This window comes from Paroedura picta, chromosome 9 (genome assembly GCF_049243985.1).
Source record: "Paroedura picta isolate Pp20150507F chromosome 9, Ppicta_v3.0, whole genome shotgun sequence".
NCBI classification, from domain to species: domain Eukaryota; kingdom Metazoa; phylum Chordata; class Lepidosauria; order Squamata; family Gekkonidae; genus Paroedura; species Paroedura picta.
Window position 1 is genome coordinate 88,130,665 of NC_135377.1, and position 21,749 is coordinate 88,152,413.

At 45.0% G+C, this 21,749-nt stretch overlaps 1 pseudogene; it reads left to right on the forward strand.

The window, feature by feature from the left end:
• LOC143844178 (large ribosomal subunit protein eL38 pseudogene) overlaps window positions 1–14,841 on the forward strand; it is a 28,925-nt pseudogene extending 14,084 nt beyond the window's left edge.
• Window positions 14,842–21,749: the final 6,908 nt, after the last annotated feature.

The following is a 21,749-nucleotide window of genomic DNA, read 5'->3' on the forward strand; positions in this document are numbered from 1 at the left end:
TTTTGTTATATTGTTATATTGATTTTGAGAGTGTTCTATGTTAATGTTTCAAAATGCTTTATGTAAACCGCCCAAAGCCGTAGGGAAGGGCGGTATAATAATATAAATAAATAAATAAATAAATAAATAAAGAAAGAAAGAAAGAAAGAAAGAAAGAAAGAAAGAAAGAAAGAACCCCCTTTTTACTGTTTTTTTTAGCATTTCTTGCTAGCCTATGCTCTTACTGAGCTTTAGTTTTTCTAACACTTTCATGCATTCGTTGTTTGTTTCTATCCCTCCTTGGTTATAAAGTCTTCCTTCCATTATCAAAATAAGTCTTTTTATTATTATTCAATTCTTTTAAAGCTGTTTATGGCGCCATCCTGGTTTCCTTAGGTTCCTCCCGGTTTTCCTTCTCAAGGGAATTGTCTGTGACAGTGCCTTCAACATTTCACTTTTGAGAAACTCCCAGTGGGAACCCTAAAGAAGTTATGGATCCCCCCTTCCCTGAAACAGGCAGGCAGGCCTTCTTCTACTACAAAGGTAACATGCAATATGTTGCGGGAAAGGAGCAAGAGAATGCATTCATCACAAATGTGAGAAGTCCCCATGATCCTATTTCCAACTGTGGTCAGTCAGATCCCGCCTGAATAAAGCCCAGAAGGAGGCAAATAAGGCTTTCCTGACTCTTGCCCCTCCCCTCCGCAGTGTGTGGGCTGTGATCATAGAGCAGGGGTAGTCAAACTGCAGCCCTCCAGATGTCCATGGACTCCAATTCCCAGGAGCCCCTGCCAGCGAATGCTGGCAGGGGCTCCTGGGAATTGTAGTCCATGGACATCTGGAGGGCCGCAGTTTGACTACCCCTGTCATAGAGTGTCGGTTAGGCTTCTGTGGCTAATAATCTTTACCATAAGCAAGTAGTTTTCAGGCATAAATTTCAGAACTTAATTTACAGTGAAAACAGGGTGGTGCTGTATCAGATTACTGCATCATAGGGCAGCATTCCTGTCAGAAAATATGGCCATTAGAGAGCGTGGACTGAAGGAAATTGCATTAAATAGGGAGAAATGATTAAATCCACATTGGTTTACTTCCCTGTCCCAAATATATACATATGTAATATGCATCCCTTGGGACAAATGGGTATGTTCTCATTGAGAGTAATGTTTTAAATATTACCCACTAATACACCTTCATTTCTCATGCAGAATCCAATTTCTATTTATTTGATTCAGAGGTTAGGCCAGGCATATGTTTCCTCAAGCCAGCTCAATAGCAGAATGCAAAACTATGGACATTTACACCGATTTGTGGTCATCTATCATTTGCCCACTTGTTTGTGTTAGTGAAATATATTGCTTTTCCCTCCCACCATGTAATTTTCTTCTGGTTGCTTCCGTGCAGGATTTCCATTCCCCGCATTTCCATTGCTTAAGCCTAAATACACTTCTATTCATAACTCGTTCAAAGTTAGCTACTGAGATTTTGTATCTGCCCGATCTGAGAATATACCCTAATAGAGTCTCAGGTTTGAAAGTATCTGTCCTAGCTTGTTTATTGGTGGTACTAGAGATCTGTAGCCAAGGATTTGGGCTGCTTATTTCCAAATCAATACATGAAACTCATCCAAACATGCACCTATCCTCAACACTGGCTAGCTTTTCCCATCCCATTTCACTTAATTCCCCTCCTTAGTATAGACCAGGGGTAGTCAAACTGCGCCCTCCAGATGTCCATGGACTACAATTCCCATGAGTCCCTGCCAGCATTTGCTGGCAGGGGATCATGGGAATTGTAGTCCATGGACATCTGGAGGGCTGCAGTTTGACTACCCCTGGTATAGACCCTCCCCCCATGCCTTGTGTGCATGCAAGTCCAGTGACCCCAGCATAGCCTTTAAGTGGACTCTTTCTTTCACCAGCAGAAAAGCTGGCTGGATCAAACCCATGAGGGCAGTGTTTGAAGAGGAAATAAAGTATATTGACTCTTAGAACCAATCAAAGGAAGTCCCTCTTCACCAACAGAGCAATTAAAATGTGGTGGAAATAGCGGCAACTACAGGCACAGACAGCTTTGAGAAGGGATTGGGTAAACATCTGGAATGGGGGTCCTTGGGTGGCTGTTAGCCCCAAGGTGTAGAAGGAACACTCTGTCTGAGGCAGTGATGCTCTGTATTTGTGGTGCTTGAAGGATAGCAGTGGGAGGACTTCTGGAGTTCTGGCCCTGCTGGTGGACCTCCTGATGACATCTGGGTTTTGACCACTGTGTGACACAGACTATGGACTGGATCAACCATTGGCTTGATCCAACATGGCTTCTCTTATGTTCTCATGTTTGGGGCAGTGAAGCTCTGCCTTCTTGGTGTTTGGAGGAAGGGATCTGGAATGGTGGTCCTGCTGATGGACCTCGTTTGGGTTACTGTGTGACACAGAATGTTGGACTGGATGGGCCTTTGACCTGATCCGATATGACTTATGTTCATATGATTCATGGTCATATTTATAAGATCTTAGATTCCATGGAGGGAGTGGAGAGTTCCTCAGCAGATATGTAAATGACAAGAGTGCTTACCTGCAGACTGTGACATAAAAGGTCATCCATTCCACTGATATTTCTATATTTCAAAAGGGATATCCAGGTCAGAATCCGTTTATTAATATAGTACTAGATCAGAATACACATTAGAATACAAATACACTAAGTATTTGTACAAAGATTTGTACAAAGATTAAAATAGGAAAAGATTCCAAACCATGGAAGTTAATGAAATTTCAAATTAAAATACAATGCAGCAAGTAACACTATCTTCCATATCATACATGTCTTCCTTATTTTAGTCACTTTCCATGCAAATTTACCCATGGCAGAGGTTAGTTCAATAACTGAAGCATTTTTATCTGACAGCATGGTTTTAAACATCTCAGAATTAAGCCTAATTTATGGGAAAGATGAAGTGAGTTCTCTTCTAATTTGATCATACATTTGGCATTCAAGTAATACATGTGCTGATGTTTCAATACTCCCATCCTTACAGATACATAATCATTTTTTATGTTTTTTTATAAGTTTTTTTTTTTTAAATAAGCCTTCCCTGGAAGGAGATGGAAGCATATTATAGCAAAATAGCATAAATGTTTTCCTATTTTCTGATCTCCAAGTGACAGAGATCAGTTCCCCTGGAGAAAACAGACTTTGGAAGCTTCATTCATTCATTCATTCATTCATTCATTCATTCATTCATTCATTCATTCATCCATCCATCCATCCATCCATTCATTCATTCATTCATTCATTCAATTTATTGACCACCCTCCCCTGAGGCTCAGGGTGGTTTACATAAAACTAAGTAGAAAAGGGAACAGTACAGATAACTCAGTAGCTATAACCAGTAACAGTACAGTAATAACAATATAACAATGTGATAGAACAGCAGAACAATGGTGAGAACAGTAATTCAAACTGCAGCATACTGACGGCCTTATGGGTTGGATGAATTGGCAGTGATTTTCATAGGAGGGAGGTTTGGGGGGAAGATGTTGGTTCTGGTCAAACTCATGAAACACCTGGAGGAGGAGCTCCCTTCTGTAGTCCTTGCAGAATTGTTCTAGCTCCGTCAGGGCCCTGAATACCTCTGGAAGCTTCTTCCACCAGGTGGAGACCAAGATGGAGAAAGCTCTGGCCCTGGTTGAAGTCAAGCAAGCTTCCTTGGGGTCAGGGATCACCAGGCAGTTGGAGGTAGAGGAGCGTAAAACTCTTTGAGGGGTGTAGGCAAAAAGGCAGACCCTCAGGTACACAGGCCCAGACCACGTATGGCCTTAAATGGGATGACCAGGACCTTAAGTCTGATCCAGAATTTGATTAGTAACCAGTGCAGCTGTTGGTGGATGGGCCAAACGTGGGACCTCCCTAGTGTTGCTGTGAGGACTCTGGCTGCTGCATTCTGGACCAGCTGTTTCCGGATCAAGGTTCAGGGCAAGCCTGCATAAAGTGAGTTGCAATAGCCTATTCTAGAACCAACTGTTGCATGGATCACTATGGCTAAGTGTTTCAGGGTCAAGTAGGGTGTTAGTAGTTTGGCTTGGTGAAGCTGATAGAATGCCCGCCAAATTACTTTAATGACTTTAGCCCCCATTGAGAGGGAGGCATCAAGAATCACACCCAGGTTCCAGGTGGAGTGAGCCAATGATAGCTGCACTCTGTCCAGGTTGGGTAGGTGTGCTTCCTCACTTGAAACCTTCCTGCCCAGCCACAGGACTTCAGCTCTACCTTGTTACTGCTTCCAGGCAGCTGGCTAATGCTTCTGGCGAGAATCAGGGTGGACATCTATTAGTAGGTAGAGCTGGGTGTCATAAGCATACTAGTGACAACCCAACCTAAACTTCTACACCAGATGAGCAAGAAGACACATAAAGATGTTGAATGTGATTGGAGAGAGAACCGCTCCCTGAGGGATACCACATGCAAGCTGGTGGCAGCTTGATAAACTCTCTCCTATTTCTATCCTCTGTCCATGATCCTGGAGAAAGGAGATCAGCCACTGAAGGCCAGTCCCTCTAATTCCAGCATCGGTGAGTCAGTGAGCTAGAAGCTCATAGTCAACTGTGTCAAACGCTAATGAAAGGTCTAATAACATGAGCAGCACTGACCCAGCCCAGCCCAACTGGTGATGAGTGTCTTCCATCAGGGCGACTAGCACTGTTTCTACCCCTTGGCTAGGCTAGAAACCTGACTGGGATGGGTCTAAGACTGAAGCTTCTTCCAAGATTGCTGACAGTTGGTCCACAACAGCCCTTTCAAGCATCTTCTACAGAAATGCTGTGAGATGGAGTGATAGTTGTTGGGCTCTTGCGGGTCCAAAGATGGTTTCTTAAGCAATGGGCAAACCACTGCCTCTTTGAGGCCTTCTGGGAATTCTCCTGTTGAGAGGGAGAGGTTGATTGTCTCCCCGAGGGGAGCCGCTACTCAGGGGGCCACTATATCAGTTGTCTTTAGCAGCCATGATGGGCATGGGTCTAAAGGGCCTGTGGCTGGCTTCACTTCCTTTAGCATCCTGCCCACTTCAGTCAATGTGAGTCATCTGAAGTTACTCAGTGTATTCTCCAAAGAAGGCCAAGGGGCTTCTAGTTTACTTTCTGTATCTAAGGTTGGAGGGAGATCATGGTGGAGTGTCGAGATTACGTCTGCAAAATGACTCACAAATGCCTCACAGCTGATATCCTATGCTAAAGATTAAACCTGGGACCTTCTGCTTGCCAAGCAGATGTTCTACCAGTGAACCATGGCCCCTCCCCTAATGAGACATTTTAACCATGCTTGTCCTGTTGACTGTAAATACCTCAGGGAACTATTCTTCTTTTAACTGGACAACCTGCTATTACTATCACTGTAAGAAAATGCCTTGGGGTTACATGCAGGGTTCATTTTACTTGACTGTTTTTTAGAGGGAGAGGGCTACAGAGATGCCATTAAAGTTGTTGACATGAACAGCTTTGCTCCAGCAACAACATGCTGGTGTCTTGCAGGTTGTAAAATAATGTCCCTGGTTCCGGGTCATCGTGTCTCGGTTTCCACTGGGGACATCTGCTTGTATGAGCTAATGGGGGGAATCATGACATGATGTTCTGAGCTCAAGGCAAAGATGGCTCCCTGCTGAAGCATTTAAACAAATAGATGGCACAGCTGTTAGCTCCCCCCCCCCTCGTGTGCTTGTCAGCTGAGACAACCAAGGTGACAAAAGAAGTTAGCGTCCCCATTATATGGGGGAAAAAATAATATCCAGCTGCGTAGATTTGTAAACACACTTTAGGCTGTTCAGAGCCGTCAATTCAAGCTAGCTAGGTAGAAACAAAGTCCTCTACATTCCACCCTTGAAAACAAAACATTTCTCTGTTGCTCAAAATTTCAATAAACAATTGAAAATTGGCACAGCAATCCAATCTCAAATGACCAGTCAGAAGCCTTGTTGGTCAGAAGCCCTGGCCACTTTTTAAAAAACACTTGCCAGGCACTATGAAAGGACTCACTGGCCACCATTTTACCCACTGGGGATCCCTGGTCTAGTTCCCATCTGCCTCATATGAACAAGAATATAAGAGAAGCCATGTTGGACCAGGGGGCATTGGCGGGGACAGAAGGAGAAGGAGAAGGAGAAGGAGAAGGAGAAGGAGAAGGAGAAGGAGAAGGAGAAGGAGAAGGAGAAGGAGAAGGAGAAGGAGAAGGAGAAGAGTTGGTTCTTATATGCTGCTTTTCTTTACCTGAAGGAGTTTCAAAGCGGCATACATATGCCTTCCCTTTCCTCTCTCCACCACAGACACCCTGTGAGGTGGGTGAGGCTGAGAGAGCCCTGATATTACTGCTTGGTCAGAACATCTTTATCAGTGCAGTGGTGAGGCCAAGGTCACCCAGCTGGTTGCATGTGGGGGAACGCAGATTCATACCTGGCCCACCAGATTAGAAGTCTTCACTCCTAACCACTACACCAAGCTGGCTCCAGAACACCAGCATCCCTCCTTCTGTTGCCCCCGAGGCACCAAGGATGTAGAGCATCACTGACCTAGACAGTGTGTTCCTTCTATACCTTGTGGCTAGCTCCATACGTTTCTCCAATCCGTTCTTGTTGCTGTCTATGCTTGAATTTATTTTTTATTATTATTTATATTTCACTCTGGTACTACTAAACCACTCCTACACAATGGGACACCCCAGGGCATTTTAAAACACGGCCCTGAACAATGCCACAATATCAAAGCCAAAAACATACATTTACTATAGATGTCAATAAGGTTTAAATGCAGTTAAAATGATATGAAATCAGTTAACATTCTAAGACTGCTAACCCCGTAATGGGGGGGGGGGGGAGAGAGAGAGAGAGAGAGAGAGAGAAAGGAAAAGGAGGAGAGAGAAATGAGGCAGTTCCAGATCAATGTTATCATTGCTGCCCCCAACCATAAGCTTAGCGGAAATGCTCCATCTAGCAGGTGCTGAGGAACTGTTCCAGTTCCTGGAGGGCCTTGATCTTGTTAGGAAGCTCATTCCTCCAATCAGGAACCAAGCATTTTTCTTTGGGTCCAGGGACCACTAGCCGGTTTGCATTTGACGATCACAGGGCTCTCCGAAGAATGTATTCAGGTAGGCAGTCCCTTAGATATGCAGGGCCCTGCCCATGTCAGGCCTTAAAGGTTAAGACCAGAACCTTGAACCGAATCCAGAATACAACTGAGAGCCAATAGAGCTGCTGGAGGACTGGTCGAAGGACTAGCCCTCCAGCATGTTCAGTCAAGAACCTATGTGGCTGGAATTTGGACCAATTACAGTTTCCGGACAAGGCAGCTGCCCCCACTTCCCACAACCAGGAATTACGTGTGGGATTTCCTTTTATTTGTTCTAAGCCTGCTGCTCACTTAATTTATTTGGTTCACATCTGGTCTTGTATTGTGAGAAAGGGAGAAAGAATGCATAATTTTGTAAACCTTCATCACCCCTCAGCCGTCATTTCTCCAAGCTGAAGAACCCTAACATCTCAAACCTTTTTTCGTAGGGAAGGTGTTCCATCCCCTTGGCCAGGGGTAGTCAAACTGCGGCCCTCTAGATGTCCATGGACTACAATTCCCAGGAGCCCCCTGCCAGCAAATGCTGGCAGGGGGCTCCTGGGAATTGTAGTCCATGGACATCTGGAGGGCCGCAGTTTGACTACCCCTGCCCTTGGCCATTCTTGCTGTCCTTTTCTGCACTTCTCTCTACGCTATAATATATTTTTGAGGTTCAGGGACATGATGATACCAACTGATTTGTTTTCAGTCTTCTTCCTTATGATCCCCAGCATAGGGGTTGCCTTTTTATTGCCGTCACACACTGAGTCAATATCTTCAGTGAGTTATCTGCCATCATATGAGTCTCCCTGCTTACCTCTTCAGACCAAAATGCCACCACTGAATACATATAGAAGTAGCAGGCATGTTGGAGCATTCGTAGTATTTATTGCATTTCAAACTGACTTTAACATGTTGTAAACCACACCAAGCCTAATAAAACCAGAGTCCAGTAGCACCTTTAAGACCAACAAATATTTATTCAAGGTGTCAGCTTTCGAGTGCAAGCACTCTTCGTCAGACTATGAACTGACCATCATAACAGTAGGAATATATAAGCAAAAGTTAATCCAATTACATTAGTGACAGCCTGTTCACTGAGAGGGGAGGTAAATAAATTTAATAATAAATACATAAATTATTCTTAAGATCTCTCTCCTAGTCAGTTGCTGCCAGTTCGGACCCCATCAATGTATCATCAATAAAAACACACCTGCGCCAACTGTAGCCTACAAGCCCCTATCATAGTATCTAGAGTATAATGATCAGCTCTGCATGCAAAAATGGCTCCTTTGAAGGCTGGACTCCGAGGCATTGTACGATTTTGAAGTCCCACCTCCAAACCTCCAGGAATATTTCCAACCCGGCGGTAGCCAACCTCCAGGTTGGGCCTGGAGAGCTCCTGGAATCACAGCTCATCTGCAAAGTATAAAAATCAGTTCCCCAGGCAGAAAGGGCTACTTTGGACAGGGTTGTGGTGAAGAAACATTTAAGGCCTCCCACACAAGTTGTTGTTGAATCGAACTACTTTAGGCCCACTGCACAAGGTTTGTTCTGCAGATGAAACGGAAGGCAAAAGAACCTCCACAATAGTATCCAGTTTCATCTGCAGAAATAACGCTGTGAGGTAGGCCTCAGATCTGCAGAGAGTTGTAAAGAAGAAATACACATCGCTTGACTGTGTCTAACCCAGGGGTAGTCAAATTGCGGCCCTTCAGATGTCCATGGACTACAATTCCCAGGAGCCCCCTGCCAGCATTCGCTGGCAGGGGGCTCATGGGAATTGTAGTCCATGGACATCTGGAGGGCCGCAGTTTGACTACCCCTGGTCTAACCCCTGGCCAGAGCAGTATTTTAAGTGAGAAGGGGCTTTTCTGCGGACTGCCTGTCAGCCAACTGTTTGGCAGAAGGGGAAAGTTCCCTGACCTCAAAAGGAAGGCCCTCAGGCTCCCCTGCGTTGGTCTTGGAAATACTTCCCTCCCCTCAGCCAGGGGCTGTTAAAAGATCCTTCCCAGCAGACCTGAAGGGGGGGAGGGGGAGTACTCTGCAGCCTCCTGCCAGCTCTGTCAGTGTTCTGAGGCAAAGTTACAGTTGGACAAGACAGTTAGTACAGCCTTTGGGTGAAAAGGACTGGTGCAGCCTGTCCAAGCCTCTGTTCTCATCCCCCTTGGCAGCCCTATTGACCTCCTCTGCCTGCAGTGGTTAGGAGCAGACTGGCTAGAATTCCTGAGTTGCCATGGCCTGTCCGGGTGAGTGCAAAATCGGAAGCTTCTTCCGACTGGGCCCTCACCCAGACAGGCCTGACCCACTCTCTGCCCACTTAGCCCTTAGCAAAATATGTATACCGCTCCCTGAGCGGTTTAAATATGCAAGCTTAAACTGTTGTTCACCACCCTGACACGGCGAGTCCGAGAGGGACGGTCTATAAATTGATCTATCAATAAATAAAGTTCATGTGATGGAAGGTTCTAGAATAGCCAGTAAGGAGCAGCCGCGGCTGAACAAGGCTGCAGTTGGCGCGAAGGATGGGCGTGGGCCAAGGAGACATGTGACCCAGGAGTGTCGGTGCACGCTGTGCTTGTGAGAGCAACGGAGAGGGCAGGGGCAAGTGCTTTATAAGCACCATGTTCCTCAGGCTTACCCTCTTTGCCGCGGATCAAGCCGGAGGACAGATGCCCACCCGCCCAGTTTTCGTTTGGTGGACACCCGGCAACCATTCCTGGCCTTCTCCCTGGGGAGGGTTTCAAGGGGCAAGGGATCCTTCCTTCCGGCTGGAAGGAAGGGGGACCCAGGGTGCCCCTTGAGCCCATGATGGCAGCTGGACCGCTGCGCTGGGATTACTCTACACCAGGGGTAGTCAAACTGTGGCCCTCCAGATGTCCATGGACTACAATTCCCAGGAGCCCCTGCCAGCATTCGCTGGCAGGGGCTCCTGGGAAATGTAGTCCATGGACATCTGGAGGGCCACAGTTTGACTACCCCTGCTCTACACTTTGTGCCAGGCCAACCCTTGTTTGTGGTTTGTTAATAAAGCTGCGGCCTTGTTCATGCCCAAAAGCCTACTCGTGTCTCATTCGCCAATTACTATCATGCCAGTCAATAAATCCTTAAGTCTCCAAGTGTTCGCTTATTCCTAGGCAAAAAAAAAAAAAAAATTGCCATGTTTATCATCTGAATAACCAAGAGTTTAGGACTACGTTCCTAACAGTGACTTGCTGCAAAATACTTTCCAGGGAATAAGTCCCACCTTCTGAGCCCTTCTGCTTTGTTCGACACTGTCGGTGATATAACTGCATTTTGTTCCATGATAATTCTTACAGCATGTTTGTAGGGAGGAAATTCTTGACAAACTGATCCTGAAACTTCAATTGAAACCAATTGTTTGTAGCAGCTTTTCGGCATTGCGTGATTTAAATCAACTTGATTTTAATCATGTCCCTCTGTCACTGGCTCACTTCAAATTAAAGTTGCCCACTTTGGCTTTCAGTAATGCTTGGCCAGTAGGCTGAGCCAGCTTCTAAATGATTCAGGAGTGGAACTTGATGCATATTGGCAGGTCACAGGATAATGGATTAGAAGGCAGGGCCAAGGAATGGCATACTAATAGGACACATAGACAGAAAGAGAAAGAGGGAGGAAGGTAGGCAGGCAGGCAGGTAGATACACAGATAGATATATGATGATGATGTTATCCATTCAGTGATGTCTGACCCTCAGCAATTCTATAGGAAAGTCTTCACCATGCGCCCCTGTATCTGACTGCTTCTTTTAGTTGGTTCATGCTCATCCCTGTATTGGCTTCAATTGTGTCAAGCCAGTAGATCCTTTGGCGACCACGTTTCCTTTTGCCACTGACCATGCCGAGCATTAATGATTTTTCTAGTGAGTTTGATCGCATGATGTGTCCAGAGTAAGTGAGCTTCCGCCGTAATATCTTGCCTTCTGATGACATTGTTGGTTTGCTCCTCTCTAAAACTATCTTGTTGGTAGTTAGATAGATAGATAACACTTGTCAATTAAACAGGGCTTATTTTTCAGCAGCTCTCCACAATGTTCATTTAATTCTGCTTGCTTCTTCCACACAATCATAAAGGTCATGAGGTAAAAGCTTGCAGTTTACCAGGCTGTGCATGCAGAGAGCGGGTAGAAATTAACTGATTGTTAACTGCCTGAAACAATTTTTCCCTCTTTAAACTGAAAAAAAAAAACAAGAAACAAATTCATGAAAAATTATGCTGTTAGGAGGGCTGCCAGCAACCCAGAGAGGGGAGAAATCCCTCGTTCCTTTAACAGAGGATTAATGGGTGGAAAAAGAAATGGGCAGTTGAATCTTTTCATGGCACAGAGGTAAATATCACCTGGTAAAAACATCCCATTAAGCCACTGTTTATGGAACAAGATAAAATTTGTGCAGGTTGTTAACAACTCTGGCCTTAAGGGTCTACTAGAAAAGTAGGGTTGCAAGCTGTGCCTATTGGATTTTCAAGCTTGCCAACCTCCAGGTGGTCCCTTACGATCATCAGCTATTACAACTGATTTCCAGGAAGTTTGTGCCAGTGAACCTTTCATGAAGTTCTCAACCTGAACCACAAACATGGCTAAATGCATCATGGGTTTTGCTTCATGGTTCAGGTTGTGTCCATCTCTAATTGTCTCCTAGTGTCTATGGTTGCTTCAGTCCTGAAACCTTAAAATCTACAAAATACGGACAATGCCTGGAAACAAAGGCAGACTTGGCTCAGATATAATGCAAAACCAGGGTTTGTTTCAGCTCTGGCTGGCTTTGGCTCACAGATGATCACTCAGGGTCTGGTTTGCCTTTACAGTTGTTGGGCTCATTATCTTCACTAAATCTGTGATGCCAGAGAATGGGCCAAGATCAAGCCAACTTAAGAACATAATACTTTTATTGGTTTGCTTAATGTTGGATCAGGCCAATAGCCCTTCTAGTCCAGCACTCTGTGTCACACAGTGGCTGAATCCCAGATGTCCTTAGGATGTCCACCATCAAGGGCAGAACTTCAGAAAGTCCTGTTTGCCCCCCAAGCACCAAGAATGCAGAAGATCACTGTCCCAGTCTTATTGTTCTATCTATACCTTGTGGCCAATAACTACTCATGGACCTCTTCTCCATAAATGTATCCAATCCCCTCTTGATTGTGCATTTATATTTCACCTTTCTCCACAATTGTGCCCCCATAGTGGCTTACAAAGTTCTCCTTGAAGCCATTTTGTTTTCACAGCTAGGTATATAAGCTGGGAAAACAGGACATTGCCCTGAGCCAATCTCAGAAGGGTGGTTTAGAAATTAAATCAATCAATCAATCAAAAATGATGATGATTATCATCATCATCATCCTAGTTTCTTCTTTCCCTGGTCTTTACAGCAAGTTTTTTTAATACTCTTTTTTTCTGGGATACTTGCAGATAGTCAGGGATCATGTCCCATGGGCCTGCAGTTAATAAATTGTGGCCACATTAAATTGTCACAAAGCCAAATCAGAGTGAAGGTAAAAAGCAATCTTGTCACTCGGTTCTCTTAGCTAGCCAAGTTGCATTTGTTGTGATGTCATAAAGCCAATTCAGAATAAGGACAATGTGATGTGCCCTCATTGTGACGATATTTTTCTCTTTAATTTTACAGGCTCCTCCAAAGTTGCTGCCTTTTGGGGAGGGGGGGGGGCAGACATGATACACTCATACACAAACACACACACACACACACACTGAGACATAGCTCAGCTTTTCCTTCTTTGTAGTGCATCATTCTCACAATATTCTTTAAGTATTGCTTGGTTTATTAGATGAGCCTTTCTTCCCCATTCCTTCTTCCAGAAAAATAAAGGGAAGAAAAGGGTATCAGGGAATAAATATTATCTGTTGAAAAGAATTCAAAATGGGCCATATGTAGAGACGAAGGCAACTGATTCTGAGGAAAAGTATCCAGGCAGGAGTAAATTGGGTCTGCAGAAGCGTTCATTGAACAGGCCAAGTAAATATAATATCATCAATAGCTGGAATGGTATCAGTGTTTGCATTCTTCTCACACCAGGATTTACTGAAGTGTAGTTCAGGGTTGGACCTTTTCTCTGAGGCACTGGATAGCCTGAAGGATACATGTTTTTTTTTCCAGTTCTTCTGTAGTGCTTTGAAAGAGCTTATAAGGTGTACTTAATATATTTGCTAACCTTTCTTGTGTGCTTTGACAGAAATATCTACAGGTAAAGTCTGTTGAATTACTTGAACAGATGGTGCATGTGTATGTTTGTGAATTATTTTCATATGGATGAGATGTGTATGCTTTTGTTTGTACGTGTATATATAGATATACAGATAGGGATTATGTAGGTAGGAAACCTAGCAGACAGATGGAAAGTCTTTCTTTACTCTCCAGTGTATGAAGAACATAAGAAGAGCCCTGCTGGATCAGACAAGCGATCCATCCAGTCCAGCATCCTGGCCAAACTTTTCCTCTGGACACTCAACAACAGAGCATAGAGTCCAGAGCCTTCCTCTGAAGTTGCCTTCTGGCTCTGAGATTCAGAGGATTAGTGCTGCTGAATGGGGAGGCTCCCTTCAGTCACCATGGCTAGTGGCCACTGATAGAGTTTTACTCAATGAATTTATCTAATTCCCCTTTGAAGCTGTTTATTCCTATGATCATTACTACATCCTCTGGCAGCAAATTCCACATTTTAATCATTCTCTAAGTAAAGCAGTATTTTCTTCTTTCTGTCACAAATCTACTGTCCATCACCTTCACTGGATATCTTCAAATTTTGGTATTTTGGGAAAGAGAGAAAAAGTTTTCTTTGTCAACTTTCTCCAACCAATGCATCAGTAACCCATATATTTTCAGAAACAACTGATCACTCGCTAACTGATTGGTCCATGGCCAGGAATGGCCCTCCCCTGTAGCTGAACCCCTATTGGGAGGGAGGCCTCAGCCAGGAAGGGCTGATAAGGAGTCAGCTCTCCACCCCAACTTCCTGCCACCCTCAGCACATGCTGGATCTAAATGCAGCCAGCCCCACTGAGGAACTCAGGCCACAGTCCCCCCTTCCTAGCAGCTCTTTTCTTTAGGGACACTGATCTCTGCAGTCTGATGAAGAGCTGTCATTCTGGGGGATCTCCAGGTCCCCCTCTAGCGGCTGGCTTCCCTGGACCTCTGTGGGAACAAGGCTGCATTCCCTCCTCATAAGCATCACTTTTCTCCAGAGGAACAGACTTCTGCTGTTTGATGAAGAGCTGTTCTTTATACCTTGTATCACATTTTTATTGTAAGTCACCCTGAGCCCTTCTGGGCAATGGTGGGGTAAAATTCAAATAATACATTAAATAAATACGATTGCCTTCACTTTCCTCTTCCCACAACAGACACCCTATGAGATCAGTGAGGATGAGAGCGCTCTGGGAGAACCCTGACTGGTCCAAGGCCACCTAGCTGGCCACATGTGGAGAAGGAGTATGGGATCAAATCTGGTTCTCCAGATTAAAGGCCACCGTTCTGAACTGCTCCACCAAGTTGGGTCTCCCCAGAAGCTGTCACTATACCTTGCAAAAATGAAGAGATCAAAGATGTCCTATTGGTAGCCTAAAGAAAAGATTCCAAATCTGTCAAGGTCAGCACAACCAAACCCCACACAAGGATAATGTGAAATTCAAAGTGCCATGCAACTGGTTTCGGTATGTATTCGTCATCACAGGCAAAGGAAAGGCTGGAAAGTTGAAGCGTTCTCTGCCACCAGGTTTGGTTGCGAAGGAACTGAAGTGAATCTGAGCCATGACCGCAGTTTTGTCAAAAAGGAATGAATTGTTCTTCCTAAAAGAAATGAAGAGCAAAATATAGCTCAGTCTTTGCTTTCCCGGTGAGCACAGTATGACATAGCAACTCATATTAACATTATTTTTTAAAGGTATCCACAAAAATTTCCCCAGAAGGCAAACCGGAGAATGAATCACGAGGGACGAATAACAGAATAATCAAGATAGCTTTGGGAGACACGTATTCCACTGATATAATACATTACGTTTATTTTATCTCGTTCATTACTAAATTGCTTGTCATTTTGTGTTCATTTGTAACTTATCTGCATGCCGAATCTTATAGGAAAAGCCTGTTTACCTTTTCATTATCTGTCAGATTCTTGGAATACAAATGAGGTTTTATTTGAAAAAAGAGTCCTCCGGTCCATGCCTGTACCATTCCTTACTAATATGAGCAATCAAGATTCTGTTTTTTAACGCTCCTATTTAGTTCAATTTTAATTATTTTGACAAGGCTTCTGCTTCCATGTTTGATGCTTAGGAGAGTGCGCCATTCGATGTGTGAACCTGAACCTGCACTGTTTTGGATTTCACCCCACCTAAGGATCAAACATGGAAGCAGAAGCCTTGTTTGATGCTTAGGTGGGGTGAAATCCAAAACTGTCCAAGTTCAGGTTCGCACATTGAATGGCTCACTCTCCTGAAAATGGAAAGGGCAGAGAAAGTAATAAATTTGTCTTCCCAAGGAATTGGCTTCCCTGGAGACAACCCTCCTCCCTTGCCCCCTGCTTATGCATGCATTTTCATGTATGGCCGAATTCATGGCAGCCCCACATCAGAGATTTATTCAATTTATTGAAAGGCTTCTCAGTCCTTTGGCTAATATCAAGTATGTGTGTGGGAAGAAGAAGACCTCACTTTTCACTGCCCAAAGGAGTCTCAAAGCAGCTTCCCTTCCTCTCCCCCATAACAGATATCCTGTGAAGTACTGAGGGGGACCGAGAGAGCTCTAACACAACTGCCCAGTCAGAACAGCACTATAATGGGTGTGGCAAGCCAAAGGTCCCCCAGCGGCCTGCATGCAAAGGAGCAGGGAATCAAACCTGTCTCACCAGAATGGAGGATGTTGCTCTTAATCACCACACCATGCTGGACCCAGTCCACATTGCTGGTATCTCAAAGGAAGCACCATCAGCACACCAATGACTTTCAAGGTGACACTCTGCTATTTGGCCATGAATTCTACAATACAAGCCATTTCTACGACAGTGTTGTTGCCCAGAATGGTGTCTAGAAGATACTGGCATGATGGCATCACTTTCAGTGGAACACCGGCAACATGGAGTGGGCCTTCTACTGAGAGGTCCCACTGCTGGCCAGCTAATGGGGACCTCATAGCAGGGGACCCCAGTCTGCACCAGGGGGTACAGCTACCCTATGTCTGAATAAGGAAGTAGTTCAAAGAGAAAGCCTGTGTTTGAAGACACCCCCCCCCATGTTTTCCCACTGCCTTGTCATGGCTTTTTGCCTCCCGATGAGGTGATGGAGAAACCGGAAGAGAAAACAACCCAAACTTCTCTCCCACTCCTCGGCTTGTCAATCAAGGCAAGCCACCAATCCCTTCACAGCTGCTGTTTTGGAGAGTCAAACTTCCTTCCTTCCCAAGCCCTGAAATTAATTTTTATTTTTTAAAAAATGTACTTCCATTTTGCTATGGGGAAATGCCACAACACCAAAACATTTTTTTTTTACCTTACACTTCTATGTTGCAGTGGGATCACACCACAACAATGAAACAGTCCTTTAAATCTCTTTTGGGGAGTCTTATAAATGTCTCTATTTTTGGGTACATTTGACATAGGGTGGCCATGGCAACTGGACCCCGATGAATGTGTGTTCACAGTAAAGATTTAAAACACAGAGCACGTATGCCAAGCTATTATGGAGAGGGTTGCTTCATCACACACACACCCTTTTCCCTGTTACTACCCCACCGCCCAGAAAACGCACACAAGAATGTGTTTTGGGTGCCCGATCCCAAAATTACCAAGCACAATGAGGAGAACATTTTATTTTGATTAAGGCCACGTAGATTTCCAGTCCCACATAAATGTTGACTGCCCCATTAAAAAAAAAAATCTTGATCTGGAAATGGAGAGGGGATGGCAGGTGCGAGGGCAGGGATAATACTACCGAGACTATCACACATTTCTCCCTCCACACAGGCATGCCCCTGTTTGTGCCCTGGATTGCGGTGTGGCAAGAAGTGGCAAATCACGATTTTACAAATTCCTTCATCTCAAAGCAAAACAGCCTAAAACTCATGCCACCCACTGGAGAGCTCTGGGTTGTTGCAGACACTGTGTAGAAACAGCACTGAAACTTGTGAGCAATGAGAGGCTGTCTAGGGGGCAAATTCCTCATGCAGAATAGGTCACTTTTCAGGTGTGATTTGGACATGTGGAGATGGGTCCATTTAAAGGGACCAAAAGTTTCCTTTTCCATTTAACCCAAGGTTGGGAGGGGGTGGGGTTTGAGGTAGAGGTGCCAGATTTGAAGTGTAGCTGCAGGAGCCTCTTTTCAAAAGAACCCCAAAGTTTTAAAAACACTGGACCTGAGGTCAGATTCTATGGGCACCTACTTTGGGTGTCCCATTTGACCTCCGTTGTTTCCAACGGTGAGAGGGAAAAGACAAGGGTAGAGAGTAAAAGAGCGAAGAGTTCAGGCACACCTGAAAGACTAATGTGATTTCCAACAGGGTAGGAGCTTTTGTGAATCACTTCTCACTTTTTCTGATCCTCACAAAAAGCTTTTCCCTGCCCCAAATTTTGCTAGTCTTCCAGGTGCTGCCGGATTCTTGCTCTTTTCTACTGCCCTGGACGGACTAACGCAGCTCTCTCTCTGGATGTGAATGCCATTGGCAATTCCACAATACCATCTTACCCTGATTACACTTTTTCCAGTGGCTCAAATCCAGCAGGCGCTAGGCGGCTTTAATTTATAGCACTCTATATTTAATTAAAATGTTAGTGTGTGAAACAAAATGCAGATATGACACAGCTGGGTTTTGTTAGGGAGAGATGGTCTCCCCCCTCCTCCCCCCCCTCCCACCCCCTCTCTAGCTGTGCTTCCTAATTAATCTGGGTCCTGAGGCAAACCGTGAATTAGATACAGCTGAAACGCTGGAAACGCAAATACCCCTCATTTCTAAATGGATGTGTATTTTGCAAAAGGCAGCTAGGTGTTCAACTGAAATCGGCAGTCTTGCGCTGTCAGCGGGAATGTGTTCGGTTCTGCTCGCCTTCTCCCTTGAACACACCTTGGTCATACATAAACATGAAATCCGATTGCTTTTTCCTATTTGGAACGATAGCTGACTAAATCTCATGCTCCGCGCACACCTTGAATAGGAGCCGCTTCCCTTGTGTGGGCGACAAAAGCCAGCGGCAGGCAGAGAACAAAATGTGCCTTACCTTCGCAAACGCTCTTCATGCTGACAGTGCAACTTGTCGCTTCAAGAAGAAAACAACCATCTCCCTGCCTGCCTGTCAGATGCTAAAATTGAGCACCACAGACGGGAAGACCGATCTGGCCTCTGTAGGTAAACCATTGTAGTGGCTAAGAGCCAAATCTGCATCTAGTATCAGCCAGCTGTTGCAGATGGGGGTAAATTGCCATATCCAGTTTGGGAAACACCTCAAGATTTGGGGACACAGCCTGAGGATAACAGGGACCTCAGTATGGTGAAATGCCCCAGCTTTTCTACCCCTCCAATTCTGGGGGATCTCCAAGTCCCACCTGGAGGCTGGCATCCCTACTGAAGACCCTTTTTTTTATTGAAGTACCAACAACAGCAATGGGAACAGCAATGGGAACAGCAATGGGAATGTGGGTTTGGCCCACATTGTTTGGGATGAGAAGGTTAAGAGAAGAGCTGTTTTATACCTCACTTTTACTACCCAAATGAGTCCCAAAGCAGCTTGTAATCACCATTCCCTTCCTAGGTGGGGCTGAGAGAGCTCTAAGGGAATTACTCTGCAAAAACTGCTCTAACAAGACTGTGACTAGCCCAAGGTTGCCCACCCGGCTGCATGTGGAGGAGTGGGGACTCAGATTAGAGGTCAACACTCTTTAACCACTCCACCACTAAGCCTTCTTCTCTTGTGCTAGTTCTCCAACTGGGACGTCTACCCACTGAGCCTCCTTTCAAGCTTGGAGGAAGAAAAAGACAGAGCCGATGTGGATAACCTGGCTCTTGTGGCTTGAAGCATATGAACATGGAAAAGGGAAGAGAGCCCTGTTGGGTCAGGCATCCTCTTTCACTCTGTGGCTAACCAGTTCCCATGGATAAGGCATAGCGGCCAAGACCATCACTGGTGTTCAGAGATCTGCTGCCTCTGAATGCAGAGGTCAATTCAGGCATTGATGCAAGAAATGAATCTGGGGGAAAACTCTCCTTGAAAGTCAGCTATGCTCACAGTCATGACTGTGTTCACTGGGGGTGAATTCCACAATTTCCACAGTGGATTCTGTAGCCTGACATAGGTATGAAAACTACTATCAGTAAATTAGCTACCTTGTTCTCTTCTCACTAGAGCAGTGGTCCCCAACCTTTTTATCACCGGGGACCACTCAACGCTTGACAATTTTACTGAGGTCCGGTGGGGGGGGTAGTTTACTCCTCTATTCTCAACCACTGCTCTAACACTCTCTGGTCGCTATAGTAATGTTTAAACATCCCTTCAAAATAAGATACAGACACGCCACGACAATGAACATAAGGAACATTTTATTTTCATGGAAATTTTAACTCATGACAATGACAAATCAATGGGAACCCTGAACTTGTTTCTCTGCAAAGAGATAGTCCCATCTGGGAGTGATGGGAGACAATGACACCCAAAGTGTGTTGTAAAGGGCCGGGGGGGGGGGAGAGAAGGCGTCCTTCGTGGCCCACCTCCAATTAGTCGACGGACCACATGTGGTCCGCAGCCCACAGGTTGGGGATCGCTACACTAGAGAATTTGTGTTATCATCATGCATTCATGAGAGGCAGAAAATCAACAGATACAGTTTTCCCTGCCATGGAATGGAAGGGACAGGAGTAGGGATATGTGATTCGGCCTCAGAAATGTCCAAAAAGGAAAATCCTAATGGTTGCATCTCCTTTTCACTATTGAAACTGCTGTTAATGCTAGTACTGTAGCTTCTCAGTGTTCAGAGATGAAAAGTAAATGAATTAATCAGGTGTGTTGCAAGCATCTGCCTGGCAAGTCAAATTTTTATGTGGGTAAATGTCAACAAAAGCTTGGCCATAACAGGGTGATGATGAGTAAGTTTCACCATTCAAATAATTTTGAGAATCTGGCACAATCATTTCTAACCAACAGATTGTAAAAAAAAAAAAAATCAGTTTAGCATCTGTTCTTACTTCCCTGCAAAGCAACAGGATTAACTGGATTACGTAGAATATTTCATTTCCACTTTGTTGAATCTCGATGAAAATATGGGAATGCAAACTTAAAACAAATGCTGGCTACAGAAGCAGCAAGTGGCACTGTGCAAAAGCAACAAGATCCAAGAAGAAAAAAGAAAAATGCTTAGGGGGGATTATGAGAATTTTGCAGTTAAGTAGTTTCACATGTTGCTGAGGAAGCCTGGACTTCTTGGAAGGAGTTCATGACAGAAGAAGGGGTTGAGACTTGATTGCTGCCTTTGAAAGGTTGTCACTTAGAAGAGGGCAGGGAAAAGTTCCTGTTTGCAGAATAGGACCTGCAGTAATGGGTTTAAACTATGTGTAGAACAATATTGGCTAGATATCAGGTATGTGTGTGTGTGTATGTGTGTGTGTGTGGGGGGGGGGGGGTTTATAGCCAAAATAGCACATAAAGGAAAAGAAAGGGCTAAATGTTGAGTGATCTTTCAAGCATATAATTCCATTTTTTATTATTGACGTCACTTTGAAAAAGAATTGGAATTATATGGTTGATAGATCACTCAACATTTAGCCCTTTATTTTCCTTTATGTGCTATTTTGGCTATCTATAGAGAAACAACTATTCTATTATTGGAAAACAATTATAGTCAGAGTAGTTCAGCGGTGGAATTGGCTGCCTAAGGAGGTGGTGAGCTCCCACTCAATGGCGGTATTCAAGCAGCAGCTTTAGGCTGATCCTGCACTGAGAAGGGGGTTGGATGAGATGGCCTGTATGGCCCTTCCAACATTATTATTTTATGACTAGATTTAAGGCCCATGTAGCCCAAATACAGCAGGTGCTAGCGGGCAGGTAGCTGGGTGCGGGAGGGCCCCCCTGGGCCCCCTCCTCCCCAGGCCCCCTCCCGCCCGGGCTGGGCACCTCCTCCCCCCACCCCCTTTCCCCCACCCTCTTCCCCCCCGAGGCCCTGGCTTCATCCCAAAAAGTCTTTCCCCCCACCCTCTTCCCCCCCCGAGGACCCGGCTTCATCCCGGGGAAACGCTGTGGGCCTGCTCATTTCCCCAGGATGAAGCCTTTCCTCTTCCCTCCCCCCTGAAGCCTGCGTCCAAGCTTTGGTGGTGGGAAAGGAGCAGGGCTGCCACTTCTTTGCGGCTCCTGATTGGCCCCTTCGAGTTTTTATCCCGGACTCGCCCAGCCCCTTTCTCCTCCCACATTTCCCTTACCTCTTTATTACTACCGCTCCCATGGAGCGGTTTACAGGTTCCATTACTTCTTCCTATTCTGTCATTGCCTTAGTTTCTGGATGGGCAGACTATTTGCAAACTCCTCACATGGAATCTAGAGTTTCTGATCTTACCCAAGTGGTGCAATATTGATTAAATTGCAAAACAGTCTTTACATTTGGAGTAACGTAAGTATCAATACTTACTGTTCTTATTCCTTCTGGACTACCATGTGTTGTGGTTGACAGAACAAAACA